The sequence below is a fragment of the Idiotropiscis lumnitzeri genome, chromosome 20, assembly GCF_059441095.1.
Source record: "Idiotropiscis lumnitzeri isolate Australia: NSW breed Sydney's pygmy pipehorse chromosome 20, RoL_Ilum_1.0, whole genome shotgun sequence".
Taxonomy (NCBI): domain Eukaryota; kingdom Metazoa; phylum Chordata; class Actinopteri; order Syngnathiformes; family Syngnathidae; genus Idiotropiscis; species Idiotropiscis lumnitzeri.
In genome coordinates this window covers 1,047,113-1,060,185 of record NC_142410.1, presented here as the reverse complement: position 1 = coordinate 1,060,185, position 13,073 = coordinate 1,047,113, and the positions used below count along the sequence as shown (strand labels likewise).

General features: G+C 39.7%; 1 long non-coding RNA gene across 1 annotated transcript; it reads right to left on the bottom strand.

Moving 5' to 3' along the window:
• Window positions 1–6,364: 6,364 nt before the first annotated feature.
• LOC148317023 (uncharacterized) lies at window positions 6,365–8,014 on the bottom strand. Its single transcript, XR_015840093.1, has 6 exons — window positions 7,626–8,014; window positions 7,353–7,438; window positions 7,136–7,256; window positions 7,014–7,055; window positions 6,684–6,906; window positions 6,365–6,532 (listed from the first exon to the last, which is right to left on the bottom strand). It is a non-coding gene; the product is annotated as an uncharacterized LOC148317023 (long non-coding RNA).
• Between the last annotated feature and the right edge of the window lie 5,059 nt (window positions 8,015–13,073).

Below are 13,073 nucleotides of genomic sequence, written 5' to 3'. Positions count from 1 at the left end.
CGGCCGCCTGAAAGACCACCACAGGACTCGCTGGTCTGGCCTCCCGGACGCCCGCCTGACCAGTCTTTTGATTGCGGGTCGTGGTCCCGCCTCCCGGCCCCCTTCCGCCCACCCCCGTTTTTGGACAATGTTTTTTTTCGTTTGTTTTGGGACGTCTGGGATCCGTCCCTTGAGGGGGGGTACTGTCATGACCCGTGTCGGTCATGTCAATGTTTTTGTTATTGTTTTCTTCCCTCCTTCCTGCCATGTGTTTCTGTTATTGTTTTGTCAGCTGTGTTAGCGTTTCCCCTCAGCACTCGTCATCACCAGCCACGCACCTGTTCCCCGTTAGACTCGCACACCTGACTCCCATCTGCGCCCCTAATCACTGGACTATTTGAACACCTCATCCCGACAGCTCAGCGTCGGAACATTGCTCCATTTGGACTGTCACGACCGCTCCCTGATCTCGTTCACGCTCATGTGCTCGCTTCGCTCCCGCTCTTGCTCCCGCTCTTGTCCCTAGTTTTTGTCACTGTCTTCGTTCCTCGGTTTTTGTTCTGTTTAGTCACGTTTAGTTCGACTTTGTTATTTTGCACCCTGCCACGTTTGTTTGTCCTAGTACCTCGTTTGCCTTTTGGTTTTGTTTTTGTAAATAAATTCCCTTTAAGTTACCCTTATCCCTGCTTCCTCGCATTTTGGGTCCACCCCCCTCCTCGACGACCGGCGACCCTGACACAATATACAGTTTATAAATAGCAGCTACGCTAAGATATCATTATTTTACCTTTCAATGAGGAACTTCATCTTGTCTGTATTCGAAGTTGGCTGTAGACGTCCCAAGCAATGTTTGCCCCGACATGTTCTAACGGATTTCTTATCTATATTTGGACAGCTGGACGACTCCCAAGCAGTGGGCCGGTGTGTAAGCATAGGCAACCCCAGCCCGCCCCCTAGAATCACGCTTCTGTCAAAAATAACCACGCCCCCCTATCATAACCCCGCCCCCCAGAATCACGCTTCTGTCAGATATGAAGGCTGATTTCCCCACCCCTTCTGCCCCAAGCACCCGCCTATTTTCCGGTACGTCACGTCCTTCCTACTTACGGCAGCCACCATGTTTGTAGTCCATACAGCTCGGCTAAGAAATAGCATACAGCTAAGATATAGCATACAGATAGGTTAAGACATAAGCCAAGAAATTGCATACAAAGGTGTAGTTACTAACAGTTGAGCAAGGGTAACCGCGTGGACGTTGTGGATGTACTTACGGGGAGACCTTAACAATTAATCGTAAGTAAATAATTGCAAATACTTATTTTAAATATTTATAACGTTGTATTAACGGTAACTACGTGTAATCAATACCTTTATATATACTCAGAAATGCTGTGTTTACAGAGGGGTGTCTAAATGATGAACGTAGAACAACCTGTGAGTCAAATATTATTTGATTGTATGATTCAAAACATTTTTAAAAATTTATTCGATGTCTTGTTTAAATTTATGACAGACACACAAACAAACCAGTCCGCTTTCACACGACTAACTGTGAAACATGAAACATCGCCAGAGCAAGGTGAATAAGTGTAAAGTCGTAATGTGAGAAACAAGCGTATGTTTTCAGCATGTTATACATACCAATCTCTCTCTCTCAGAAACAACACGTTCGTCACCCCCTTCGCCTTTTGTGACCTCAAATGTTCAGGACTCTGAATACAACTCAGATCAAAACGTTCATCAACATTCAAGTAAGTGACTAAAGTTTAAGAAAACATCTTTTTAATGTGTATTACATATCCATCTGTTTAAAAATAGTACGTTACATCAAAATGATGTATTAGCGTCACCATATGGATGTTAAGCACATGTCTTTGCATCGATACAACGTCAGCTTGTATGCAGTCTAAGCTGGCTTATATAAGTAATTTCTAAGTGTAGTGTTTATAATAACACCATATAATGACAGTTATTTTTTTATTTTTTTTTACAAAAAATATTTTTTAAATGTATTATAAAATTATTTAATGAACCCTCTTTTTGTATATGTAAACTCTTTTTTGTGTATATTATTTTACTTAATTATTTAATTATTTTACTCCTTTCTCTACCTGTTTTGTGTGTTTTTTTTATATAACCCAACTCATGTAATTAAGAAAATAACGGCTTCTGTTCTAATATCATTTAACCACTAGATGGCTGTGTTGAACCATAACGGAAACATCATGATGCCCTTTTTTATTTTTTTATGATTTTTTTAAATTTACTATAACTTTAATACTTTCATTTTATCTTATTTTTTTTATTTTATTTATTTTTTATTTATTATTTATATTTTTTAATTTATTTATTTTTCATATTTTAATTAATTAATTAATTTATTTATTTACTTATTTATTTTATTATTACTTATTTTTTTAAACATTATTTAATGAACCCTCTTTTTGTATATGTAAACTCTTTTTGATGTATATTATTTTACTTAATTATTTTACTCCTTTCTCTATCTGTGTCAGGACCGCTTCCCAGCCGAGGCTGTAAAGCGGTGGAAGGTGGATCCTTAATCGCAGACTCAGGAGGAATTGATTGACAGGATGTTTATTGGAAGCCGTCAAGCAATACACAATAATCACTATGAAGCAGTATCTATAAATTTAGTAACCGCAAGGGTTCTATGAGTACAGCCGCCGGAGCGGCGAAACACAAAACGCTGGGAGACCGAGTCACTCCAGGAAAAAATAAGGAATCAACAGAAAACGCTTGCAACGCAAGAAACCGAAAACAATGCTTACCACGAAAGGGTGAAGACAAAATCCAATTGGAAACGATAAACTTAAAGCGAGCCGAATAGTAGCTGGGGAAATTCAAAACATGAAAACGCAAACAACAGAACAAGAGCAAATCGCGAGCAGAACAATCTGTGAACGAGAGCATGCGCAATAGCATGAGCAACGTGGAACAATAGTCCGACGCGGGTATGTCCGCGTCGGCTGCTTAAGTAGTCCAATGATTAATGTCTTAATGACATTCAGCTGTGGCGATCGGGAGCGCGTCTCGCTCGTGGCCGCTTCCCGGAGCGGAGCCGCCGGGCCACGCCCACTTGCTGGAGACGCCGCAGACGGATCGTGACAATCTGTATTGTTTAATTTGTTTATATAACCCAACTCATGTAATTAAGAAAATAACGGCTTCTGTTATAATATCATTTAACCACTAGATAGCTGTGTTGAACCATAACGGAAACATCATGATGCCCTCTGTTATTTTTTTTTATAATTTTTTAAATTTACTATAACTTTAATATTTTATTTATATATTATTATATATTATATTTGTTATTTATCTTTTTTAATTCATTTTTCTTATTTTAATTTATTCATTTATTTATTTACTTATTTATTTAATTATTACTTCTTTTTTTAAACATTATTTAACAAACCCTTTTTTTGTATATGTAATTTTGAGGTTGTTTATGTTCTTTACATTTTATCTCATGTTTCACAACAGGCACGCCACAAGGAGATGTCAACAATAACACTTCAGGAATAGCCTCGACGTCTCATCGTTCTGTGCGTCCAAACAGATTGAGATCTATCCCGGTCATTGAGAAAGTCAGGCTTCAGCGAGAACGCCGTGAACTTCTATCCGAAGTCATACAGTCTTAGAACAAGCTGACTGATCTGGCTGACAAGCTGACAACCCCAAGAGAACGTCATGAGATTCTACCCGAAGCCATACAGGCTTATAACAAGTTGACTGATCTGGCTGACAAGCTGACAACCCCATGGTGATATTGTACTTGACTTTTTTTTTTTTCGTAACAATTCCGTTATATAATCCATGTGTACATGCCAATGAGTAGTATACTGTATCCATGTATTTTAATGCAATTGTATTAGCAATTTAATTGATGATGGTGATGAACAATTCGCGGTGTTACGATAAATTGCAGCTTTCGTAGATTTTTTAATCCCTTAAAACAGTGACACGATGTACCGCAATACACAACCTCTCGATTTAACAATGCATACATCGAATGATGACGAACAAACACAACTGCTAGACCTCACAATCCGCCCATCAATTGATCACGGCCAAACTCAATCACAGCCACTCGATTGAACAATGAATACATCAAATCACTTTGAACACACGCAAACATCACCTCTGAATTTAACAATGCATATATCAAATCATGGTGACCACATGCAAACATCACCTATGAATTTAATAATAATAATAATAACTAGAGAATGCAATTCCTGGAGAAATTGCGTGTGAAGGCGGAATGGCTGGAATTTTTTTTGTGGAATGATTTTGAATGAGACTGAATGTCTTTGAATAATATTGAATGACTCTGAAATATTGAATGAGGTTGAATGAAATAGAAAAAATATTGAATAATGTTGAAAAATATTGAATAATGTTGAAAAATATTGAATAATGTTGAATTATAGTGAATGACATAGAATGAACATGGGGAAAGGCAGTGATTAATGGAATTGAATGATATTAAATCAAAGTGAATAAAGTTGAATGATATTAAATCAAAGTGAATAATATGAAAACTGAATGACTTTAAATCATTTTAAATTGAAGTAAATAACATTGAACAACTGAATGACATTGAATGATTTTGAATGGCACTGAATGTTTTTGAAAAATACTAAAGGACACTGAAATATTGAATGAAGTTGAATGAATTAGAATCATAAGGAATGAAATCGAAAGATTCTGAATCATAGAGAATGAAATCGAATTAATTTGAATCATAGTGAATAAAATTGAATGATATTAAATCAAAGTAAATTAAGTTAAACGATATTAAATCATAAGGAATAATATGAAAACTGAATGACTAAATATTTTTAAATGGAAGTGAATAACATTGAACAACTGAAGATACTGAATGACATTGAATGATTTTGAATGACACTGAATGTTTTTGAAAAAAAAACTAAATGACACTGAAATAGTGAATGAAGTTGAATGAATTTTAATCATAGTGAATGAAATTGAAACATTTAACAACTCTGAATGACAAAGAATGATTGTGAATAGATGACATTGAATGAATATGAATTAAAATCAAATCATTTTGAACGAAACTGAATAACATGGAAGAACTATGAATGAAAATTAATGACTTTGAATGATACAGAATGACAATGAATAAATGTGAATGATAATGAATGACATTGAATGATTCCGAATGAAATCAAAAAAATTTGAATGAAACTGAATAACATTGAACATTTCTTAATGATACTGAATGACAACCAATGATTGTTAATGATACTGAATTACAATGAATGATTGTGAATGATAATGAATGACATTGAGTGATACTGAATGACATTAATAAATTCAAATGGAACACAATAACATTGAACAACTTTGAATGATACTGAATGAAATTGAATTATTTTGAACGACACTGAAAGTTTTAGAAAAATACAAAATGACACTGAAATATTGAATGAATTTGAATGATAGTGAATACAGCTGTTGCATTCACTAAAGATTTAAAAAAATATTTCATACAGCAATCTTTGTAATAATCATCATCACTAATAATGGCATTACCGTAATTTGTTTAATCTAGCTGTACAGAGAACTGTTCAGGGATTGTTTTAGAACACTTGACTTTTCAAAAAAAATAAAAATAAAAAAATCGGTCTGAAGAGAACAGATAACAGATATGGCGCCAGGGACCTTCTAAACGTGTCCGCAAATCCTTCCGACATCAGACAAGCATAGCCACATCTTCATCGAGGGCTTGTACCAGAGTGACTGAGCTTCCATCTCTTCCTCGTCTGGTCAAATAGGAGCATGTGTAGCCGCAGCAACATGAAGAATGTTCTAACCTGAAAAAAATAAAGGAGGTGGTGAGGACAAAAGCGGATAAAGTGTTAAATTGCGGACAAAGTTTCCTGACAAAGTGCTACTCAACCCCTCACACAAGAAAGAAGAGAAGTCCTGCACAGAGTCAGTGTCCCATTATGTACACGTTTTGGCGCACATTCTCCAAATCTTAGGGAAGAGAAAGGAAAAATATAGGATCAGCAAGCGGAAATTTATGTGATGCTGCAAAGTTCGGAGACAGGCTTGGCCATGGCTCACAATATATTCGAAAATCATGATCATTTTCATTTCTAAAATCACTTTACAATTAATTAATATGTCACACTCATGCAGTAGACAATAGATCAATGACGGGCACAAACTCACATATACCGGTTACCTCCATTCTGGGTTGAACTGCTCTTTCTCCAGAATGACGAACCTATTAAAAGTATAGAACAGTAAAATTATAACAGTTACTGGCTTTACAAAACAAGATGTGTTTAATGATGAGCTACTCGCCTTTTCTTTTCAAGAAATAGAAATGGTCTGAAGAAGATAGAAAACAGACTTGACTTGATCCTTAGGAGAACATGTTGCCATGGTCTTTCTAAACGTGTCAGCAAGTCCTTCCTTCATCAGGCTTACACGGCCACATCTCATCGAGCGCTTGTACCAGGGTGAGTGAGCTTCCATCCACCTTCTTTGTCTAGACAAATGGAGCAGGTGGACCCGCAGGCAACGTGAAGAATGTCTACAAAAAAAATAAATAAATAAAGGAAGTGGTGAGGACAAATGCTGATAATGAAATCTTTAATTGTGTAGAATGTTTCCTGACAAAGTTTTTGACGGCCACTTACACAAGAAAGAAGTGAAGTCCTGCACGGTTGCCACCCTGGTTTTGCAGTCAACGTTACTTGATGTACGTGTTTTGGCGCCTCCAAGACTTGAAGCCCAAGCAGGAATTAGAAGGCCTCTGCTGTTTAGGCTCTCTCCCACACGGTTAACCTTGCGACCCATTTTTTTGGGGGGCGGGGGTGGGGGGGCAGAAGGATGGATTTGTGAAAAGTAAGGAGAAAAGCCCTTAAAAAGGAGAGAGTGGGAGGACAATAATTTTTAGGAATAAGGATGGAGGGACGGGTGCCCAGGATGCAGCTGTAGAACGATCTGACAGAATTCGGTGCTGCTACCTCCATTCTGGGAAAAACCACTCTTTCTCCAGAAGTAAGAACCTGTCCAAAGTGGAGAAAAGTAAAATTACAACATTTACTGAATTTAAAGAGAAAGATATGTTTAATATTGAGTTATTTACCTTTTCCTTTCAATAAATAAAATGGCCTCATCGAGTGCTTGAACTGAGGTGACTAAACTTCCATCTCTTCCGCGTCTTGACAAATGCAGCAAGTGGCGCCGCAGGCAACGTGAAGAACATTCTAACACGAAAAATAAAGGAGGTGTCAAAACAGAAGCTGAGAAAGATGTCAAATTATGGGCAATGTTTCCTGACAAAGTTCTTCTCGGCCACTTACAGAAGAAGGAAGAGAAGTCCTGCATGGTCGTCACCCTGGTTTTGGAGTCAGTCCTTGTGGTACGTGCTTGGGCGCCTGTCTTTTGTCTTTTGGTAGAGAAAAGGCAGACAGACGCAGGATCAGTGAGTCGAAATTTACGTGACGCGGCAAAGGGCTGAGACAGGCTTGGCTATGACTCCTAATCCATTCAAATATGATCATCATTTTATATTCTAAAATCACTTTACATTTAAGTAATGTACAATAATGTACAAAAGATCAGTACACACATACCTGTGTTGTTTGGTGTCTAAGGTTTTTTTTTTTTAAGTTGCCCTCTTGGGATTTAAGATCAGGGGATGTCGTTAATATTTGTCAATTGTGGGCACGTCAAGCCCTTTGAGAAGTCGCTGTGAGTCGGGGCTATCAAAATAAATTTGACAAGACTTGATTTTCTGCAGAACAAAGACCTGTTAAAGGTAGAGGAGAATAAAATTACATTTACTGTCTTTACAAGAAAAGATATGTTTAATGATGTTTTACTCACCTTGTCAGTGTTCCGTCCTCATCCCATGCCAATGACAAGGATGATTGAAATGTTAACAAAAACGTAAAAAATCCAACAACTCTCTCCCCTTCCTCGACTTCACTTTCTTTGACCCTCGACTCCACTTTCTTTGACCCCCGACTTCACTTTCTTTGACCCCCGACTTCACTTTCTTTGACCCCCGACTCCACTTTCTTTGACCCCCGACTCCACTTTCTTTGACCCCCGACTCCACTTTCTTTGACCCCCGACTCCACTTTCTTTGACCCCCGACTCCACTTTCTTTGACCCTGGACTTCACTTTCCTTGACCTTCCACAAACTGTTCAACTTCCTTAATTCCCATTCTCTCCCACTCCTCCCAAAGCTCTTCTGCCACTCACTTTCTCATTCACATGCAAAACCATCTTCATTCCAAATCCCATCTCAAAATCTCGTACCAACTGTAATCTATGACACCTTTTAATCATTTAAATCTCACTCCATATTGCTTTACTTACTGATTTATTTCATTATTTGGATATGATTTATCTGAAATTTGCTAGTACTGAATAATGATAAAAGTTAAAAAGTCATCCTTATGTCAACCAAACTTCTTCCACTGATTTTTTCTTTTTCATTTTTACGTGTCCGAAAAGACTATTGAGATTCTCAGCATTGATCAGTCTGCGCAGTCTATGACACCTTTTAATCACATTTAAATTTCAATCCATATTGCTTCACTTAATGTTGTATTGCATTATTTGGATATTATTTATCACAGATTGTTAAAACGGTACTAGCAAGATATAATAATATAAGTAAAAATTGCATCCACTCTCTCTCTCTCTCTATTGGTCCAACTTGACTTCTTTCACAAACTGTTTCCTTAATTTCCTTTGTCTCTCGCTCCTCCAAAAGCTCTTCTATTACACACCTTGTAGTTCACACGCTAAACCATTTTTACCCCAAATCCCATTCCATCAAATGACAAAATCTCAAACCAACTGTAAGCTATGTCGCACTAAAATCTCAATCCATATTGCTTATATTCCATGTGGTGGTTATGATTTATTGGAGATTTAAGATAGAGTTGGAGTTATGAGTACTATGAACAAATTTGTATTGTATTGCATAAAAAAATTAAAGTTAAAAGGCCACCACCACTCTCTCTCCCCTTAATTCGCTCTCAAAATTCCTTCCAATGTCAACCGAACATCTTGCAATAATTTTTTTGCTTTTGTGTTTAATTATTACTTCTCCCGGTAAGACATTTGAAATTTTCATTTGCAGCATTGATCATCTTACTTAATTACATCTTACATTGCTGGTGTCGGAACAAAACCTCCTGTTAAAAAAATTTGTGTATTTAATTTTGTTTTTTACACAAATTTATTGGTCAGTCCCCATATGGGACCGTTTTATTTTTTTCAACAAGTTGTTGACCAGACCAAGTGTTTGAAATGGCTTGCTGTCTATGACAACGCAACAAACATGTTGTTTTTTTGGGTGCCCTGAAAAGTAAAGGTTTTGGAGATGGGAGGTTTCCACCCGGCACCAGCGTTATGTTTCACATATTGCGCAATTGTCACCACAGGTACCATTTCATTTCAACATCAACATGTCAGCAGCATCATCTAAATATCATCCATCTCTCCCATATTATAATATACTTACAACACCTTGCAGATAGAGCTCAATTCGAATTTTTTTCTGAATACTGTAATTACTTACCTATCACAGCTTAAAACACAGAAGACAGGATTGTGATAGCTGTAGTATGTTCGCAATACACCTGAATGAAGAGCACACTTGGGGCGAGAGACAAAAATGAGGTCAAGCAGTGTGTTTTTGTCAGTGGTAGCAGTAGTTATGAGTTGCGTGAAACCTTTGGAGAGAAACAGTTCAAGAATGGGCTTGTACGAGGATGAAAGCACATCTTCATTGAAATCTCCACATACTAAAATCTGATGATGGTCCATCATTGCAAGGCACTGTAACAAACTTTCCAGGTTAGGCAGAAATGAGCGTAGACTGTGTCCAGGGGGTCTGTAAACAGCAGCAATCAACATATTGGTGGGAGCTTCAAGTTTCACCACAACAAATTCGAGATCGGTCACACCCTGAATGTATTTCTTTTCCTGGGCCGTGATGTGACTTTTCACACAAATACCTACGCCACCACCAAGTTTTGTTGCCAAGTCTGGACAGTTTGAAAAAGAAACGCCTCGATTCCGGTGAAACATTGTGTAGCCTTCCAAGGAAGAATTTCCTGCAGCCGCCGATCCCTGGATGTGTGTTTCTGTCAAGCACAAAATATCAGCGAAATACAGTTCGTGGTGAGACACCATATCTTGCGCATGACAAGACAGTCCTTCTGTGTTGTGATGGATGATGACCAGGTTGTTAGTGCCATCTACCGTCGACATCACCTGAAGGAGGGGCATCACACCGTCTAAAGAAGCCTCTGTCATCTCAGCAAGAGCAGCGGTTATTTCTGGATTAGCATGAATCCTTCTCTCATCCATATACATAATATGCAGACCACTGAGAGAAGTCACTCTACTCAGAGCTACGTACCCCATGCCATGTTCAAAGACACCTTTCAGAGACACCGCTGCTTGGGACGTCGTCATACCTTGTACCTTATGAATGGTGCATGCAAAGGCAAGTTTAATGGGGAACTGCAAACGCACCACTCCAGGCTTCTTCATCTTCTCCTCCTGTCTGTCAATGTACACAGGGTTAAGAGCAGTACTAGTTTTTGACACATGATCGAGTTGCAACCCGAGTTTCTGAACACGCGCTTCATCGGGGTAATTCACCATGTTGACCACTTTTGCAAACGTGCCATTGCACAGACCTGCTTGAACATCAATATTGCGTGTGATCATAACACGAGCACCAATCGCAACTTTAATGGAGTCCGGTAACTCACTCTTAGCTCCTTGGAAGGGGATCGCTTGTCTCGCCATTCTGCCAGTTCGTTGGTCTTTCTTGTAGTCGTCCGCATCAATTTTTACAATGTCCCTGTGAAGCAGACTCAACATCTCGGAATTATGAGCATCTACCTGTTTATTGGTGGCGTAAACGTGCAGTATGTGCTTTGGACACTTTTCTGGAGGAGTGTAAGTGGTTGCAAGCAAAGCTCTGTCGAGACCTGACAGTTCATCAGACTTCTCTTTGACGCGGAGTCGATTCAGCAGCTCGGCAAAAGCGACGTCATCTTTCTGCCTCATGATTTCGGTCAGTGTGATCATTTGGAAGTTGTCACGCCAGTGGTCGAGCCTAGAGGGATCATATACGCACAAAGGCTTGGACTGTCTCACAGGAGGCAGCTGATAAAAATCGCCAACAGCAAGCACAGACATGCCACCGAAAGGTAAATCGATCCCTTTGATTTGTTTCAATCTAGCGTTCACATATGCAAAGAGGTCTTTGGACACCATGGAAATCTCGTCGATGATGAGCATTTCTGCGATCGACAGCTCCGCTCTGACTTCGTCCAGTTTATTGCCCAGGCCGTGGTACGGGGGTTTCAGACTTCTCGGCAGTTTCAGCAGGCAGTGCAAGGTTGTCCCGGAAATATTGAAAGCTGCCGTTCCTGTAAAAGCTGCGAGAATAACAGTCGACTTGGAAATGTCTGCTTCCTCAGCCAGTCGCGGGAGTCTGCGCAGTATTTTCGTCGCCTCTGCGTGGATACATTTTATTAAATGTGACTTACCAGTGCCAGCACCACCACTGATGTAGTAGTAGAACTGCTGCGGCTTCAATCCACACACGCGTTTTATGCACCATTCTCTTACCATGTAGAAGACGCACGCTTGCTTTTGGTTCAGGCTCCGATACATACCGCGCAACACTGTTGGATCAATGGCAGCAACCTCTGTCGCAACTGACATTTGTGGTGCGTCTGACCTGTCGTAGTCGGGGACATTGTCCTCCACGTCGTTGGGTTCATCTCTCGCTTGGAGTTCCTCGATGCATTCGAGTCGTTGCAACTCACTTTCAGGAGCCAGGTGACACCACTCATTGATGACGAGTCCACTTTCCTCCACCTCCTGGATGGCATTGTCAATGTCTTTCTTGTGTTTCTCGTACCTTTCTCTGCTTCTGTTGACGATTTCAAACACAGGCTCTGCATATTCAGCATACGGCAACTGCACACAGGCGTGATCGTGAAACATTTGGTATGTAGGAAAACGTGGGGATTTCAACTGGCAGTCAGCACGGTGAGGCAGGTACAGCTTGAGCAAGGCACAGTAAAATTCCTCCGGATTTTTATTCTGTGAGAAATTGCAGTATTTGATGACAGCGGGGTTTCCTGTTCTTTTCTGCACAAAGCCCATGTCATTCAGCAGAGGAAAAACATTTTTACCTTTTCTTTGTTTGCCGTAGACAATTCTGCACGTTGCTGCAAAATCAGCCATGCACATTACCTCAAATTCTTGCGTCTGAGGTCTGCATTTATATTTGTCAGGCAAGCCGGACATCCACACTTCGACAGACTCCTGTGTTTTGCCCTCGAGGTGTGAGAGAGGAAAACTCATCTTCAGCGCATTGTCACTCGTCTGCACAAATACCACACTGCGAGAGGACTGTCTCATATGCAACCCGCATGCTCGTGCGACACACTCTTGAGCACTCACCTCTCTTTTCTTTGAATACGCTTGCATTATTTGTTTCATTTCATCGCAATCATTGACATTTTCATTACGGGAGTTTTCAATAACCGATTTCAGATACTGGCTCAGACCGTGTTCAGCTTTGCTAATGTAGCTGCAGATGTATGCGATGCAAGAGTAAGCATTCAAGATGTATTGGATGTCCAGATTACCGTCCCAGGCAAGAAGCAGATGTCGGTTGTAGTTGTTGACCCAGCAGTCTTTTGGATCTCGCTTCAGCACAACGGAAGTCTTGGAGGCGGTCATGTGCAGGCATTCCATGTACTCATCACCGGTGAGCTCACATTTGGCCAGTAGCTGCGGCAAGGTCAGCAAAGACGTCTCAGGTTCATTCAGAAGACGCTGAACACAAACAAGCTTGGCATTTGACAAAGACTGCTTCTCTTTGTGCTGCTCTTTATTTCGTTCATCACAATCGGCCGGACGAATGATCGTTGTAGTTTCGCACGGTTGTTTGGGAAAACCAAAACGGCAGTTTGCACCAAGGGTTTTGACACAGGTTTTTGAGTGGGTTTTACTGTGCATCTGAACT